We start from the raw sequence: 18,606 nt of genomic DNA, 5'->3' as shown, positions 1-18,606 counted from the left end.
CCGTTCAATACACTAATTGAATTTCCTGTTCTCACTCTCAAGCGTCTCCTTCTTTTCAATAGTCCTATCCAATTGTGCCTCAGTTCTTGGAACTCTTTCTTTTTCGTAGTAGGTCCAAGCTCAATTGTGCTAACCTAATAATCCAATGGAGTGACCACATTTCTAGTCTTGTCACCTATTGGGACAACCACTTGTGCAATATGTGCTCCTATATCATATCTAGTAATCTTAGATAACATCTTCGCCTTCTTCTGCTCCTTTTCCTTGCAATCCTAGCTAGGAAGCCATCAATATCTTTTGTGGGCTACGCCTCTATCACTTTATTCTTCTTCATGCTGCTTAGCAACCAATTTGGAATGGTAGAGAATTCCATCTCATTCTCAAGGTGTTGATCTTCATCAAGTCCTCTCAAGGCTGAAATAAAATCATAATTTGTATCCTTATTCTTAGTCAAATCTACCACATTGTTGCCCAAATCAACCTCCAATTGAACTATAGAAGATCTAGGCTCTTCTTCATCTTCATCATGTGGTACCGATTGTGATGTAGCTTGTAAATATCGATTATTCTCTAGTAGGATTTCTGTGTCGAAACCCTGTTTAGACTCATTGTCCTCTGTCATATCATTCTCCTTCAGGGATGAGGAACTCATGGTAGATTGAGGAGTGTTAGACTTATGTTTCTTGTGCATTGACTCTTGGATAACAATCTCCTTGCCTTTAGCTTGTGATCCTCCAAGCATACCTTTTCTCCTTTTGGGAGCCTAACTCTCCTCATGATTGTGCGTTCTACTTCTAACATTGCTTATCGTTCTCTCATCATTATTTAGAGAGGACTTCTCATTTCTCATCTTATCATAGGTAAAGGTGACCTTTAGTTTTCTCAACTCATTTATGTACTTGTCCACCCATTCCTTGGAGTCATCATTTATAGCTTTCATTAAAATATTTAAATCTACCAACTCAGGTTGGGTCCAGCTAGGCAATGGGATAGGCTTGTCTTTTTCATTTTCATACTGCGGATGGATGTGATACCCATCATCTTGCACCTGATTTGGAATGGAGAAGAAGTTACACTTCCTCATGAAGTCCATTGACATCTGAGACCACATCGTTCTTCTAATTGGGAACTCATCCATGAGATTAGCCGAATAGTCTTCGATGCCAATCTTGTGTATAAACTTCCCTCCCTTAATTGTTACAATTCTCGAAAATGGATTGAATCGATCTCCGCCTTTATAGATTCCAAGATTATAGAATTCCAATTCCTCATTGACTGTCTCAATTGTAGATGCGTTGTGGCAAACCACCTTCATCTTCCTAAGCGAGATAGGAAATGTTATCCCTGTTTTGTGCTTCACCTTCTGGATGAAATCATATTCTAAAAGTTGTCTCACTACCTCAAGTAGAACCATCTTGTTTGTCGGATACCTAGGAAGCTTGTATGGTTTCGATGTGAATCCTTGAATCCTTAAGTATGTGAAGGTAGGAAACTGGATATGCTACGATCCGTACTTCTCTATAGGTGTTGTTGCCTCCTTAGACAACCATTTATGTAACTTGCCTTGCAGCAACCTTGTGATGTACACAGTGAAAGCATTATTCACCCTTATGTAATGTTCAATTTCATGTAGATGGAGTTACAAATAGCGCTCATAAACTCTATATTGTCCTGGACCATCCCCAACGTCACCCTTGCATATCAATCCTTTGTACACAACATATCTGGCAAGCACGTAGACAAGGTAGGAAGTCATATTGAATTTCTTTGATTTCTCTAAACCTCTCAACTGGATGTCAAGGTTATCACTTATTATCTTTGCCCAGTTGATCATCGTTCCTCAGGCTATCTCTTCAAAAAAATAGTATATCCATGTTTCAAATAGTGCCCCTTGAGGTGCTGCCATGACTCAGTTGAGTAGAAATATTAGATTACTATACTCCTCATTGAATTCCAAACTTAAGAACCTCTTGGGTAACTTGGAGTGGTGATGCCTTGTCTCAAGAACCCACTCGCCATTAATAATTGTCATATATGACTTTGATCTTCTTTCAAATTTTGCTTATACTTCTTCCTTAGTTCTCTCTTGCATGTTTGTACATCTAGGGATTCCAAATACTTCCCCAATTGATTCCTCAGCTAGGTATGTGAGCACTACCCCCTTGGGTGTTTTGATCATTCTGGTTTGTGGATCATAATGCTTCACACACATGACTACGAGCTCATAGAATTGAATGGATGGTGGAAAGCCAACCGCTTGGTAGATTCCACTCTTCATGATATTAGCCGCCAAAGTGGATGGAAGATGATTTTTCGTTCCAAACATTCTTCACCTCATCCTCTTCATGTCTAGGTACTCCATGTTCATGTATGATCTTCAATTGACTCTTCTATTGTCATTTTATGACACCCTTGGTCCATCAGTGAGAACCGATCACATATATGTGACATGGACCAGCGCGGCCCTAGTTGATCAAGGAGAGAAGAATCATGAAGTGTGAAGTGTTGCCTTGTCCGGAGGAAGTTCCTCCCTTGGCCTTTTCTTCTTCCCCGGAACTCCGGAACCCCGAAGTTCCAAAGTTCTTTTCTCTTTGCCCTCTCTTTTCCCTTCTCCCGAACTCCGGAACCCCCAGGTTTCAAAGTTCTTTGCCCTTGTCTCTTTCCTTCTTCCTTTTCCGAAACTCCAGAACCTCGAGGTTCCGAGGTTCTTTGTCTTAGCCGCTTTCTTTCCTGCTCTGGAACTCCGGAACCTCCAGGTTCCGAAGTTCCCTTCCTTCGCTTAGCTTTTCTCTAGTCTCTCCGGAACTCTGGAACCTCGAGGTCCTGAAGTTCTTCTCCCTTCCCCTTCCCTTCTTCGGAACTCCGGAACCCCGAGGTTCCAAAGTTCCTTCTTTTCTTCTCCCCTTTCCTGGAACTCCAGAACACCGAGGTTACGAAGTTCCTTTGAGCAGTTCCCCGGAACTTCGGAACCTCGAGGTTTCGAAGTTCCCTCCTAGCCCTTCTTCCTTCTTTTCTTCAGGACTCCGGAAACTCGAGGTTCCGAAGTCCTCTTCCTCGCTTCCCTTTCTTCTCTCCGGAACTCCAGAACCCCGAGGTTCCGAAGTTCCTTCCCCTTTTGCCTTCTCTCTCTAGTTCCTTTTCTTCTCTTCCTCTCTTTATGCCGGAACCTCGAAGTTCCGAAGTTCTTTCCTTAGCCTTTTGAATTTCTCCGTCTTCCCACTTCGGGAGTCCGAACTTCCGAAGTCTCTGGACTTCCTTCCGACTGGCAACACTTCCGGATGGCGTGATCGACCCTCGAGGCTTTTAATGCTCCGACAATTTTGGTGACTTGTGCACTTTCTTTTATGGAGCCACAAGGGTGCATTAAATGTTTTTGGCAAGATTTCCATCAAGGAGGTACGAGGCCATGCTTGGTGACTTATGTCATGTCTGACTTTGGAAGGTTAGTCAGTCCACCTTCTCAAAATTGCCCTTGTGACTATGGCTAGGTTGCTTGCATGTACAAGTCAAGTGCGTGCACTTCCCTGCACTTCCAGACTGACATGCAGGGGTCATGATCACTTTTGTAACCATTTTTCTACATAAAGGCTGTTAAGCCTCATTGTAAAGGGTTCTCTCCCTGCTGCTTTGAGCTTTCCTATGCTCTTTCTCTTTTCTTGAAGACTTGTAATTATTTTTGCATTTCTGCAACTGTAAGATTGTCTTTTGGCCTTATGATTAATTAAAAATCACCATTCTTGCCTCCTAACCTATGTATGCTGTGTATGCTTTTCTTACCTTCATCATAGGTGTATGTCTTGTGGCTTTTCTCTCCATATATGTTGTGTTAACTTGTTTTCTGAGTGTGACTTGTGGGAATCCTTCTCCCCTTTTGACACTTAGCAAATTCTAACCTCCATACATGCGTTTGGGTCACTTATGCAATTGAAGTTGTGCATCTCTTGGGTTTTTTAGTTGGTTCCTTGTGCCATTTCGGTAGGGAGAGAAACAACCTCTTCTTGGTGCATCACCTCCTTTGATTTTAAGCATATTTCTCCCCTTTATCTCTGCAAGTTGTTAGGATAGGCTTAGGAATTATTTTTAAAGTGTTGAGTTGGTTCAACACCTGCACCTTGATGGAGAAGGAAGCCGACCTTCTTCGGAGATTCAACCCCCTTGCGCAAGGTCCCACACTTCGGGGTTGTTTCCATGTTTCACAAGGTTGTTGAGTTGATACATTAACAAGGGTGCGAGCTTTTGTGATAACAGTTTCTGGCACGCCCGATGGGACTTAGTTCAACATACATGCTAAGGATTCGGTGTTGTTCTTAGTGTCTCAGCCTTTAGAGGAAGTCATCTCTCAAGCACTTCGCGACTTTGATGACAAGACCGGTCTCTTGCACACAATTGTTCCTCACTCTGGAACCCCCGGACCCCCCTAAGTTCCGAAGTCAGTGAAGCCATCTTACCCCAAAACCTCGAAAGCCCCAGGTTTTGAGGTGCTTAGGCCCGGAAACTTGAAACCCCCAGGTTACGAACTCCCGAACATCCTCACCCCAAGACCCCGAGGTCCCGAGGTGCCGAAGTGGTCATACTCTGCAACTCCGGACCTCCGAACTTCCGAGGTCGTTGCAGATTTCATGCCCATAATTCATACAAGGGCGTCTTCTAGGGTAATTTCCAATTCAGAGAGCTCCCATCTGCAGGCTCTAGAAGGTGGAGAGGTAGACCTTCATTGTCACCAGTCAGGGGTGTCAAGGTTGTAAACACTCCATCTCCCAGGTCTCATTCTACTCCTCCATTTACAAGACCATTACTATCAAGGGCTCCCACCACTCATACCAATAGACCATTGTTCTACATGGCAATAAATCAGGTTTTTGTTACCTTCAATGGAGGGAGTCCCCTTATTTTGACTCAATGGAGTGACATACTAGTGGCTGCGTTGAAGAGTATACCATACTTCACTGGTGAAACAACTACTACCCCCATTGAGCACATTCAAGACATTTCAAACATCTGCTTTGTCTATAATATCACTCAGGATGATGTTGCTGTCAGACTCTTAGCCACATCTTTGAAAGGCAAAGCTTTATAGTGGTATAGAGGGTTGCCATCTAGCTCCATTCACAATTGGGACGAATTGGGGGAAAGGTTGTGCAACCATTTCGAAGACAAAAGTGATCACCTATTTCTTGTGGAGCAGTTAACTACAATCAAGAGGGCACCCCACAAGTTCATGGGAGATTTCAATTTCAGATTCCATAAGACATGGAATAGAATTCCTGCTCTAGTGAAGCCATCTCCAAATCATGCCTTCTTGTATTATCTTAGAGCTCTCAACAGCGATATAGCTGTCATGGTACAATCGATGGGTGGAGCCTCTCTACCGGGTGCATATGACATAGCCATAAGAGTAGAAAATTGTTTGATTCAGGCTGGGAAGATAGCTCCAAGGCCTCCAATGCCTCTCTTCCCAGAAGCTCCTACTCAACAACCCACCTTGGCTCCTATCCCCATGGCTCCCACAGGACAATCATCCACACCCTCTACATCCTCCAATGAGCTCCATGAGGTTAAGGCTCTATTGCAAAGCTTTAGCAATGAGTTGGTGACACTAAAGAGGCAGCAAACTTAGTATAGCAGACCTTACCAAGCACAAGGTCAAAATTATTAGCAAAATAGGCCACCCTTTCAAGAGCAAAATCAATGGAGCAATGCCAGGTCGTTAAATAGTGTGAACCCCACAACTGCAAGCAACTCAAAAGCGATAGTTCCAATGCAAAATAACCTCGCCCAAGAGCAAGATTGGTGTCAACCATGCAATCAGCCACACAACCAAAGTGCATGCCAAAATGGAGGGTTTATCCAAACTTTAGTGGTGCAGGATGAGTCGACCACTTCTGGCCAACATTACTTAGGCTCACTTACAAGGAGACTCTACCTTCATCAATTGGTAGGAGGCATAATTCTGTGGTTTGAACCAAATAGGTGTTGAGTCCATGCTGCAGTATGTAAGGTCAAAGAAGAGAGCCATGGAGGTTGCCTCACCTTCAACATCAGCCCAAGCTCCAACACCCAATGTAGCCGTCCATGATACAAGCCAAAGTACCATGCAAAGGAACAAGAGGCAAGAGGAGGCCCAAGTCATCCAAAGAGAAAAGGTAGACCTTGTAGCCTCAAAGGGGCCTCTAAAGTCAGTTGGTGTTCCTTTCAACATAGTTGATCAGATGAAGAAGGCCAACCTCAACGTCACTATGTGGGAGGCCCTTTCAATCCCATCTCAAAGGGATTTGCTTAAAGAGGCACTGAAGGATGTCAATCAGTCAAGTGATAAGACATCAGTCAGCGGAAAGGCAGTCTCGACCAGTTTGGTGCAACCCAAGGAGGAGGAAGATTCAAGTAAGATCAACAAGCCTCCCCCCTTCTATCTCTCCTTAATCATAGGAGACAACTTGGTTCACAACTGCTTGATAGATTTAGGAGCTAGTAGCTTAATCATGCCTATGAAGGTAGCTGATCTTCTTGGCATAGAATATGAACCCGTGACCAAAGGGGTGGTCCAATTAGATGACACTTCTATTAAGACAGTAGGGGTGGTAAAAAAATTGAAGTTAACCTTGAATGCATGCCTTGGTTGCACTGTCTTGCAAGACATATCAATTATTGACCTGCCTGCCTTCTTTCTCATCTGCCTGTCTAGAGACTTCACATTCAAGACAGGTGGGTACCTGTCTTCTGACTGGTCCCATATGCTATTTCGAACAAGGTATGGTACCAAGGTCACCATAAGGGCAGAACCCATTGCCCAAAACCACATAGAGCGCTACACCCCCAGCCCTAAAAACATGAATTGCACTATGCATGAAGAGGGGGAGGAGTGTGCTTCCCATGAGCCTGCTACTCTTTTGCAGGAGGTCCTCGATTGCTTGCTGGATGAATGGGCCAATGCTTTTCAATTTGATCCATTAGCTAAGACTGAAGAGATTGGGCTTGGCACCTATTGTATCCATGAAGAGGATACTCCTATCCCTAACCTCATCAAAACACAAGGAGATTCAAAGGGGTTATGGAACATGTTTTTTGATGGTTCAAGAAACAAGAAAGGTGCAGATGTTGGGATAATGCTTGTTTCTCCTAAGCAGGAGAAATATTTCTTCTCCTTTAGGCTTCAATTTGGTTGCACTAACAATGTCGCTGAGTATGAAGCCTTGATCCAAGGTCTCCAACTTGCACAAAGCAGAAAGATCAAATCTTAGAAAGTATTTGGAGATGGTGAGTTGGTTGTTAACCGCGTCCGACCCCAAAGTATAGCAAAAAACAACCTACTCAAATCATACAAACACAGGGTTTGGGATTTAATTGAAAGATTTGAGCCCTTCAATATCAAGAGCATTCCTAGGGGTCAAAATAAGCATGATGATAGGCTTGAAGCAGTTGGTGCTCAGTTCAACATATCGGTGCATGTTGCAAGTGAGAAGGACCAACCCAACAGGCTTGTTTGAGGCCTATTGTCCTAGACTGTAATGTCCCCTTCTCCGTAGTGATTAGTTATGTTGGCCATTAGCATAGTTCGAAGGCCCGTAGGCTAGTCGGGGGCATAAATTAGGGTTTCCTATTTTCTAGGAGGATTCTTTGGTGTTTTCAAGAGGTATATGTGGGAGTTTGACAGTTTGGATTCTGGATTCCTTCTGGGTATTCAGAGAGCTTCAAAATGGTTCGACATGTATCTGCATCAAGTGACTTTTTCCAAACTTACTATTTTTAGTAAGTGCGATGACTGCTCAGAATGTGGTTAAAATCACTTTGGAAACACTTACTATTTTTAGCTGTATGCTATTTTTAGTAAGTACTATTTTTAGCAGGATGTCAGCAGACCTGTTCAGATGGCTATTTCCGGTAGGTCAGTTTGAGCAGTTGGTCTTCCAGCATTTTTTGGTGCTATTCTTGGCAAGGATTCCACAGCTTAGCTTAGTGGCTATTTTTGGCATTATTATTTTGGTAGGATCTTGTATTCACTCAGATGACTATTTTTAACAGTTTAGTCAGAACCCCAACTCAGTTCAGTTTTGGTGATTTCCAGCACTTCAGTCTCCGACTAAATGCGGCAATAATCACTATTTGAGGAGAAGGTAATTTTAATATATTAATACCTTAGGCATGAGGTATTAATATTTGATTATTTTATGGATGGACGACTTAGGAAGGGAGAAAATATTAATTTTATCCCAAGTCTATTTTGGCAAAATTTGCATATGACTTCAAGGGGGTCGTCATGGTGTTAATAATTAAATTATAACTCAAGGCAAATGGAGCTAAGTATATTGCCTTAGTAATATTTTTTATTTGGAAGTCATATTTGGGCACCCACTTTACACTTATTTTATGACACTTATATTTATTAAAAAGGGCGATTTTGGGTGAATGTGAATTGGGCGAACTTGTGCAAGGAAATTAATGAAATGCAATGCTAAATGTGGATGAAATGGAATGGCATTTGGTTTGGGCATATTAGGAGTGCATTTGAATTTGGTTGGCAAAAAGTTATAAATAAGTGACTTGGGCTCTCATTTTGGGATCTCAGACAATTTACACTATTATGCTGTCGGATTGACTCCAAACAATCTTCGAAGGTGAATACCTCCTAGGGCTCTTGACAGACTTTGAGTGTGAGATATCACTCCTAGCTGTGATTGGATATTCTGAATGTGTGGTTCGATTTTAGTGTGCATTTTCAGATTTTCAGTGTGGTGTGGATTTCAGTGTTGTTGGTTTTTGGTGTGGCTGTAGCACGTTTTAGTTCATAACTCTTAGTTCGTTTGTCAGATCATTTTGGGTAGTGGCTCGTTCTCTTCCTATGTCACAGGTGATCAAGTTTGGAAGTTTGTAGAGCTTAATGTTGATTATTTAATTTTTAAATGCAAATTGTACTTCTTTCTTAGCTGTACTATGCTGGGCTGCTTGAGAATGCATGCATAAATTTATTTGGGGATTTTGGGTGTAGTTTGTTGGTTCTAATCTCGTCGCTTGTCTTGTATCTCTCATTTGCATCCGTTTGGGGGTCATTTCGTTGAGTGTGAATAGAGCTACGAGCATTTTTGCGAGTTTCTAGGCTGCTGGTCTGTGTTTCCAGCGCATGGATTGCATATCAAAATCTGAAAAATTGTTAGTTTGAAGTGTTTCCTTGTGTGGAGTTGGTTTTAGAGTGTGGGTTCTCCGGAGTGTGTTTAGAGATAATTTGAGTGTGTGGGGAGTGATTTAGAAGTGTTTGTGAAGATTTTAATGTTGCTGGTTTGTATTTCCAGTTTGTTGTTCATTCATATCAGATTTCGTTTTTTGGGGTTGAAGCTGGTTTTTAGATGTGAGTCTATGGGTGTGGTGTGAAGAGTCTTGGTAATAAGTTGCAGCTATTAGTTTGGGTTTTGGCATTTGAATATCCATGATGAATCATATTGTAATGCTTGTTAGTAGTACTAACAACAATATATTTGAACTCTCTTAGTCCCACTGCATAAGTGGAAGAGGCTGGTTTTGCCGCCTAGTTTGGACAATGATTTTAGTAATTTTGTAATCCATGTTTGCATTGTAAAGCTGATTATTAGTACTAACATCTATATACTTTGGGTTTGTTGTTCTTTGGCTCACTGCATAAGTGGAAGAGGCTAGCTTGCCGCCTTTTTATCTATTGTAATTTTGTCCTCTCACTGAATAAGCGGTGGAGTTGATTGCTATTTCATTTCTAGTCCTCCCGCTGCATAAGCGGTAGAGTGATTGTTCTTCAGTTTCTTGTATTATCCTTGGCTGGTTTACCGCCAAGTGATCTTCAATATTCTCTATATCCCATTGAAAAGTGGAAGGGGCTGGCTTGCCGGAAGAGGCTGGTTTTGCTGCCTAGTTTGGACAATGATTCTAGTAATTTTGTAATCCATGTTTGCATTGTAAAGTTGATTATTAGTACTAATAGCTATATACTTTGGGTTTGTTGTTCTTTGGCTCACTGCATAAGTGGAAGAGGCTAGCTTGTTGCCTTCTTATCTATTGTAATTTTGTCTTCTCGCTGAATAAGCAGTGGAGTTGATTGCTATTTCATTTCTAGTCCTCCCGCTGCATAAGCGGTAGAGTGATTGTTCTTCAGTTTCTTGTATTATCCTTGGCTGGTTTACCGCCAAGTGATCTTCAATATTCTCTATATCCCATTGAAAAGTGGAAGGGGCTGGCTTGCCAGCCGAGCATTGTATTATTTCCAGTTTTTTGAAGCTAACGATCCCTTCAACACCGTATGCTCTCACCTTCCCATATTGGGCACTTGGTGATCAAAAAGTGGAAGGGTTACAACTTCAGCATTATTGTATCTTGATTTCCTAACCTTAACGGGTTCTTGTTGTCATTGTAACTGGAAACTAATTGAAAAAATTGGTGGGGATATTACAGTGATCAGAGTTCTCCTTGAGTGACAGAAAAACAGTTGTTGATTCTATGGCAGAGAGAACAACATAACAAAATGAGAGGTCCTTATGCTAGAATGGAAAGAAAATTTGAAACCATGATGTCCCAGTTGCTGGCCAAACTTAATCAGAATTATGGTGGGACTCCTAATTAGCCCAGTAATGGACTCCAAACTAATAACAATGGAGGAACACTTGGAGGGTTAGTACCAAGGCCTTTGCAACCTGTCTTCCTACCCAAGGAAGTGCCTCAAGTTGAAACTGAGATATCAACAATGGATGAAATAAGGAATAGTTACATGGAGTATGCTTCTCTCCCTGCAAAGATCCGGAATATCCTCACCTTTGACCAGTTTATGAACCAAAAGATAAAAAGAGGTGGAAGATATAATAATCATCCTCATGCTCCACTAGATTATCAGCAAGCCCTTGGAAAGGTTACTCTAGCCAACTTTGACCAAGAGGCTGTCCTATTTTGTGAGTTTAAAATATACCAAAATAATGACATTCAAGGGGCAGATTAAGAGGACCAATCAGAAATTGCATTTCAGAATAATGGGGTTGAGATTCATAGTTTGAAGAATGAGCTTGAACAAATTTTGAAAGTCTTTAACTTGGAGCAGTGTCCTAAATTGGCATTTTCAGATTTAGGACAGCAAGATAGTTGGCCTGAGTTGGAAAAAGGAAATACTTTTCAGATTATTGTTAACCCATTGTTTTAGATGGGTATAGTGAGAACATATGAGAATCCACTTTTTGAGTGGGAAGATGGAACATCACTTGGTTCTAGCATTGCATTTGGTGAAAATAACAATGTGTGGAAACCAAGAGAAGATTCAAGATTTTAGTTGGATGATACTTGGAGCTATGGTGAGCACTTTTTAACTGAGAAAAGTAATTAGCCTTTTAGTATTTGGGATCCAGGTGTGAAGGTAAGGACGATGAGGAGACCATATGGGATGAATTTCCCTTTGATCTGGATAATGAAATGGAACTTGATGAGGATTTTATATCAGCAAACAATGGTGATGTTACACTTGATCTTGGGGCTGCCTTCTCGTTTGATCAAAGTGACACTGAGGTGGAAGCAGATTTAAAAGTCTATAAGGCTCCTGATATTGAAGGGTTTGATGGTGTTCTTGAACATAAATCAAATCTATTAGTGCACAGTGTTGATAATGATCTTGGCGTTGAGAAATGTCATCACGTGGATGATGTGGGGTGTCTCACTTATACTTAAATGTTATATTCCATTAAATGATCCTCCGGGGAGATCTGGGCAAACTTGCCCAAGTGCCCAAGCTCGCACTTCTTGAGAAAACGTTTAAAATTGCCCAAAATGCCCAATTTCGGACCCTGGGGCCAAAATGTGAAAAAGTTCAAAAGTTGCGAAAATGCCCCAGAGGTCCGAAAATCACTTAAGTTGTCCAATTTCGGACCCTGGGCCAAAAAGTGAAAAAGTTGATAAAACTGGCAGGAGGTCCGAAAAAGCGAAATGTTGCAAACGTGCCTTCAGGGCCGAATTTCACTTAAAGCACCAATTTCGGACCCTAGGGCCGAAATTCGAAGTTTCTTCTAAATTTCCAAACACGTTTTTAGGTCCGAAAAGTGAAAACGCGATTTTGCAAAATATGTTACAAGGTCCGAAAACCACTTAAGCGCCCTCATTTTCGGACCCTCGGAGGTAAATGGAAAGTGCGTCGAGTTTAGGAAACACAAAAAAAAAAAAACGCGTTTTAGATCCGAAATTTACCAAAAGCGCTTCAAGCCCCGAAAATCGTTTAAAGTGTCCATTTTCGGACCATGGGGCAAAATCGAAAAAAAGGTATAAAGGTGCGAAATCCTACAAAGCTCCTCCAGATCCGAAGTTTGCCTTGGACACCCATTTTCGGACCCCAGCCCCGAAATTTTAAAACTCAAAAATTTGTAAAACGCCTTCAAACTCCGATTTTGTAAACATGTTTAGGTCCGAAGTTCACTTATATTGCAAAAGGTGGTTTAGCTCCGAAAATGAGAGTTCGCCAAAAACGTGAAAAGCTCTGAAAATACACTTAAGTGTCCATTTTCGGACCCTAGGGGCGAAATGTTTGAAAATCGCAATTTTTGCGAAATATATGTAAGCTCCGAAATTTGCAAAAGGATGGCAAAGGTCCGAAATTCGCCTTAAGTCCTCAAACTTCGGACCCATGAGCCAAAAGTGAAAGGTTTTGAAAATTCAAAAGTTCAAATGCTTCAAATTTGCAAAGAACGCCAAAGGTCCGAAGTTTTTGCAAATTTCAAAAGGTGTCCTCCATTCTCCGAAATTTACCAGAAAAGCATGAGAGTTAGAGTTTTAGAATCTGCAGAAGCTCTTCAAACCTCCAGAATCGCGCCATAAACCCATTTAAAACGTCCAAGACTCCAAAGGTAAAATACGCAGAAGTAAAAGACCAAGGATCAGATTTCACAATCGAGGAGAAAGAGAAGCATTTTCAAGATACATCTCACAAAGAGCTTCTCAAGCCAGACGTCGTAATTAAATTTAATGTTTGTTAAATTAAATTATTTAATTGTTCAAATTGATTTAATTAAGTGAAATTGGTTGATCGCAGGACGTCATCGAAGAACCAGGAGAAAGACCTGAAACGCAAATCGAGGAAGGATCGCAATTCAAGGCCAGGCACTGAAGATTGGAAAAGAAAAGATGCAGGAGCGCAAGAGCAACCAAACATTGGGAACCGTGCCGCTGAACAAAGATGAAGTCCACCACCAGGACCACAGACCAAAGAACACTCTGAATGCTGCAAGTTTATGCATTCTCAAAAAAGCACACAGTTGGATTTAAGTCCAGAAATTCAGTTTTAAAGCTGAAATTGCTTTATTGTAAACTGCCTATGGGTCCCGTGCAAGATATTTTTGTGGATAACTATTCCCAACCACCAAGAAGATTGGATAGACCTGAATTAAAGCCAAATAGTGGCAGGTAGTTGAGATAGTTGCTGGTTGGATAACTGAGAATTAATTCGGCATTGGTCAAGGCTATCAGCTTCTGGAAGACAGATCAGGACCCTTGGATGCAGTCCATCCTGGCCTCTGATTCAAAATTGTAATATCTATAAAAGGCAGAGGCCTTTCTTCTAGAAAGAGTTAGATTGTTAGATAGTGAGATGGTTAGATAGTTAGATTTTAGAGTTAGAATAGGTTAGATCTTAGCAGTAACATAGAGATGCTACAGAAATTGTTGTAATAGGCAGTTGAAATCAATATATAAACATTGATTTGGTGTTTATTGTCTTGTTTTCATCCTGTTTGCATGGTTTCTTTCAGCATTTTCGATAGATCTTTCTATTTTGGGTGTGCAGGTATTTGATAGATTCGGGCTCATACCACTGAGGATATGCTGATTGTGTATGCTTTTGTGTGGTTAACCTGAGCCTTCGATTGTGCTTAGTTCAATTGCAGGTGTCCGTCTGAGCTGCGCCAAAATTGGGTGCTTAGCCGTGCGTCTCCAATCTGAAAATCTTCCAAGTTCCTTTGAAGATTGCACCGTTCCTACAAGGTTGTGAGCTATTCTGGCCAAGCAAGAATTGGTTATGTTGAATCCGTCTACCCGCATACCCGTGTTGTTAGTTTTAGATCTCCTCACCCTTTCCTTTTGCTCTTTATTGCGTAATTCGAGAATCATAGCAGACTAGCTTGTTGCAAATCGTAAGTCCTCTTGTGTTTCCAGCATAAACACATCAAGCCACTGAGAGATCCCGCAGTCAAGACCTGACAAAAGAAACCTTGAGGTTATACCCTTTGATCAAAACGTAGAAAATAGCATTAGGGATTCCCTTATTTCAAGAGAGGGTAGGATACTCAGTGAGTTTATTCTATTCTGCGTTGGCCGTATGGAGTTTGCAGCGATGCGATTTCATCCACGTCAACAGTATGCTCTTGGTCCTTACTAGCACTTGGGGATGTTTGGAGTTTTCTTTTCAGTATGTTGAAGATTGCTGTCGGTTGGGTGTCCAGGTTCGAGGTCGTCAACATGGTCTGATGGAGCTTATTACATGTGGAAAGAAGGATCTTTGGAGGAATAAGGAACAAATTTTCAAACTTGATGGTGTCATTCCCTTCTTTACCAGCCATTTGATGATTCCCTTTGCTCATCAACTAGTGGATTGGGAAGATTTCTCGAGCAAAGGATGGTTCCATGCGGAGTTGGAGTCACTAGAGAAGATATTTCCAGCCTTGGATGTGAGCAAATGTGTTGTTTTGGATGACGATTTTCTGTGTTGCAGCAGCTGTTCATCTTCTTGGATGCTGATTTTCCTAAAATCAGATCTCAAGTCAATCATTTCAGAAGCGGTGGGCTGCTGGTGTACTCTCTTTCAGATTTCACACTCTCTTGGAAGGACGGGTTTATGGTCTCAGATGAGAGGTATGGCGAGTTGGGGCAATCGGTACCTGTGTAAGGGAAGTGTTCAAGCTCTAACTAGTGGTTCTCTTTATGCCTTCTCTTCTACTTATGATTGAGACATCGAATCTTTGCTTTCTTTGATTCATCATTCTGAGGTGATTGGAGTGGGAATTGTAAGAGGTTTCAGAAGTCTCCATGGTTGTATCAGAATAATTCAATTGAGGCCTAGTAGATTCATGTGGAGTTATGAGAACAAGTTTGTTGAGCTCTTGCAAAGGATTGTTTTCCTCCTCGTAGGGAGATTTGGAGAAGTCACGTTGACAGTTGTGGCTCTGTTAGATACCATATGGAGATGTGTTGTGGAGTTTGATCGTGAGTTGAGTAGACCTTATTTTCTATTGCCAAATTTTGTGATAGACAGTGGCACTGTTGATATTGATTACTTAGAGCCTTATGGACACGAGATGCTGCATGATGTTGATTTCAATTCTTCAGGTATTTATCAGTTTGAGTATCATGGATGGTAACATTTTGGAGCTACATTGGAGGTTAGTGTAGTTTTCGCGTGATATTTTCATTGATGTGATTAGAGTGCTACAGCATCGGCATGGTAGGTTCTTCTCGAGACGAACATGGGACCCTGGGCTCATACTAGCTTGGGTGTGGATCAGTTTAAAATTTTCTAGAGTTGTGGTGGCATTGCTTGAGGACAAGCAATTTTGGGAAGGGCGGATTGTAATGTCCCCTTGTTCGTAGTGATTAGTTATGTTGGCTGTTAGCCTAGTTCGGAGGCTCGTAGGCTAGTCGGGGGCAGAAATTAGGGTTTCCTATTTTCTAGGAGGATTCTTTGGTGTTTTCAAGAGGTATATGTGGGAGTTTGACAGTTTGGATTCTGGATTCCTTTTGGGTTCTTAGAGAGCTTCAAAATGGTTCGACATGTATCTGCATCAAGTGACTTTTTCCAGACTTACTATTTTTAGTAAGTGCGATGACTGCTCAGAATGTGGTTAAAATCACTTTGGAAACACTTACTATTTTTAGCTGTATGCTATTTTTAGTAAGTACTATTTTTAGCAGGATGTCAGCAGACCTGTTCAGATGGCTATTTCCGGTAGGTCAGTTTGAGCAGTTGGTCTTCCAGCATTTTTTGGTGCTATTCTTGGCAAGGATTCCATAGCTTAGCTTAGTGGCTATTTCTGGCATTATTATTTTGGTAGGATCTTGTATTCACTCAGATGACTATTTTTAACAGTTTAGTCAGAACCCCAACTCAGTTCAGTTTTGGTGATTTCCAGCACTTCAGTCTCCGACTAAATGCGACAATAATCACTATTTGAGGAGAAGGTAATTTTAATATATTAATACCTTAAGCATGAGGTATTAATATTTGATTATTTTATGGATGGACGACTTAGGAAGGGAGAAAATATTAATTTTATCCCAAGTCTATTTTGGCAAAATTTGCATATGACTTCAAGGGGGTCGTCATGGTGTTAATAATTAAATTATAACTCAAGGCAAATGGAGCTAAGTATATTGCCTTTGTAATATTTTTTATTTGGAAGTCATGGTTGGGCACCCACTTTAACTTTATTTTATGACACTTATATTTATTAAAAAGGGCGATTTTGGGTGAATGTGAATTGGGCGAACTTGTGCAAGGAAATGAAATGAAATGCAATGGTAAATGTGGATGAAATGGAATGGCATTTGGTTTGGGTGTATTAGGAGTGCATTTGAATTTGAATTTGGTTGGCAAAAAGTTATAAATAAGTGACTTGGGCTCTCATTTTGGGATCTCAGACAATTTACACTGTTATGTTGTCAGATTGATTCCAGATAATCTTCGAGGGTGAATACCTCCTAGGGCTCTTGACAGACTTCAAGTGTGAGATATCACTCCTAGCTGTGATTGGATCTTTTGAATGCGTGGTTCGATTTTAGCGTGCATTTTCAGATTTTCAGTGTGGTGTGGATTTCAGTGTTGCTGGTTTTTGGTGTGGCTGTAGCATGTTTTAGTTCATAACTCTCAGTTCGTGTGTCAGATCATTCTGGGTAGTGGCTTGTTCTCTTCCTATGCCACAGACGATCAAGTTTGTAAGTTTGTAGAGCTTAATGTTGATTATTTAATTTTTAAATACAAATCGTACTTCTTTCCTAACTGTACCATGCTGGGTTGCCTGGGAATGCATGCATAAATTCATTTGGGGGTTTTGGGTGCAGTTTGTTGGTTCTAATCTCATCGCCTGTCTTGTATCTCTCATTTGCATCCGTTTGGGGGTCATTTCGTTGAGTGTAAATAGAGTTACGAGCATTTTTGTGAGTTTCTAGGCTGCTGGTCTGTGTGTTTCCAGCGCATGGATTGCATATCAAAATCTGAAAAATTGTTAGTTTGGAGTGTTTCCTTGTGTGGAGTTGGTTTTAGAGTGTGGGTTCTTCGAAGTGTGTTTAGAGATAATTTGAGTGTGTGGGGAGTGATTTAGAAGTGTTTGTGAGGATTTTAATGTTGCTGGTTTGTATTTCCAGTCTGTTGTTCATTCATATCAGATTTCGTTTTTTGTGGTTGAAGCTGGTTTTTAGGTGTGAGAGTCTATGGATGTGGTGCGAAGAGTCTTGGTAATAAGTTGCAGCTATTAGCTTGGGTTTTGGCATTTGAATATCCATGATGAATCATATTGTAATGCTTGTTAGTAGTACTAACAACAATTTATTTGAACTCTCTTAGTCCCACTGCATAAGTGGAAGAGGTTGGCTTTTCCGCCTAGTCTAGACAATGATTCTAGTAATTTTGTAATCCATGTTTGCATTGTAAAGCTGATTAGTAGTACTAACAGCTATATACTTGGATTGTTGTTCTTTGGCCCACTGCATAAGTGGAAGAGGCTGGCTTGCCGTCTTCTTATCTATTGTAATTTTTGTCCTCTCGCTGAATAAGCGGTGGAGTTGATTGCTATTTCATTTCTAGTCCTCCCGCTGCATAAGTGGTAGAGTGATTGTTTTTCAGTTTCTTGTATTATCCTTGGCTGGTTTACCGCCAAGTGATCTTCAATATTCTCTATATCCCACTGAAAAGTGGAAGGGGCTGGCTTGCCACTCGAGCATTGTATTATTTCCAGTTATTTGAATCTAATGATCCTCTCAACACCGTATGCTCTCACCTTCCCATATTGGGCACTTGGTGATCAGAAAGTGGAAGGGTTACAACTTTAGCATTATTGTATCTTGATTTCCTAACCTTAATGGGTTCTTGTTGTCATTGTAACTGGAAACAAATTGAAAAAATTGTTGGGCATATTACACAGACAATCAAGTAAATTGGCAAGTGTTTGAAAGCAATCAATAGATTGTCAACTTCTTGCAAAATGAAGCAGAATTTTCTGCTAAGGATTAGTCTAAGTTGCAAGACCAGTATGGAGATCAAATCATGCAGCTCAATTCCAACAAGTTGCCTAAAGGTCTAGCTACCTTGGAAGACATTTTCAACTCAGACGATTAGTTGAAGAAGAAAATGAACTTGGCTGCAAAGATTGGTGATTACAAGCCAGTTGTTGTTGCTGCGGGTAGGTCCTTGAACTTGGGCAAGGTGTGTTCCTCAACCGAGCGAGCGGCCTTTGTTGAGCTTTGTCAAAAGTATGATGACATAGTTGCTTGGACCTATGAAGACTTGAAGGGTTTTGACCCTAGCTTAGCCCAACATACCATAGAGCTAAACCTAGAGGCAAAGCCAGTTAGACAAAAGCAAAGGCCAATAAACTCCAAAATTGAACCACTAATGAGGAAGGAGTTGACCAAGCTCAT

The sequence above is a fragment of the Cryptomeria japonica genome, chromosome 5 (assembly GCF_030272615.1).
Source record: "Cryptomeria japonica chromosome 5, Sugi_1.0, whole genome shotgun sequence".
Classification (NCBI taxonomy): Eukaryota; Viridiplantae; Streptophyta; class Pinopsida; order Cupressales; family Cupressaceae; genus Cryptomeria; species Cryptomeria japonica.
The sequence above is the reverse complement of the archived record's forward strand: the minus strand, read 5'-3'. Positions refer to the sequence as shown.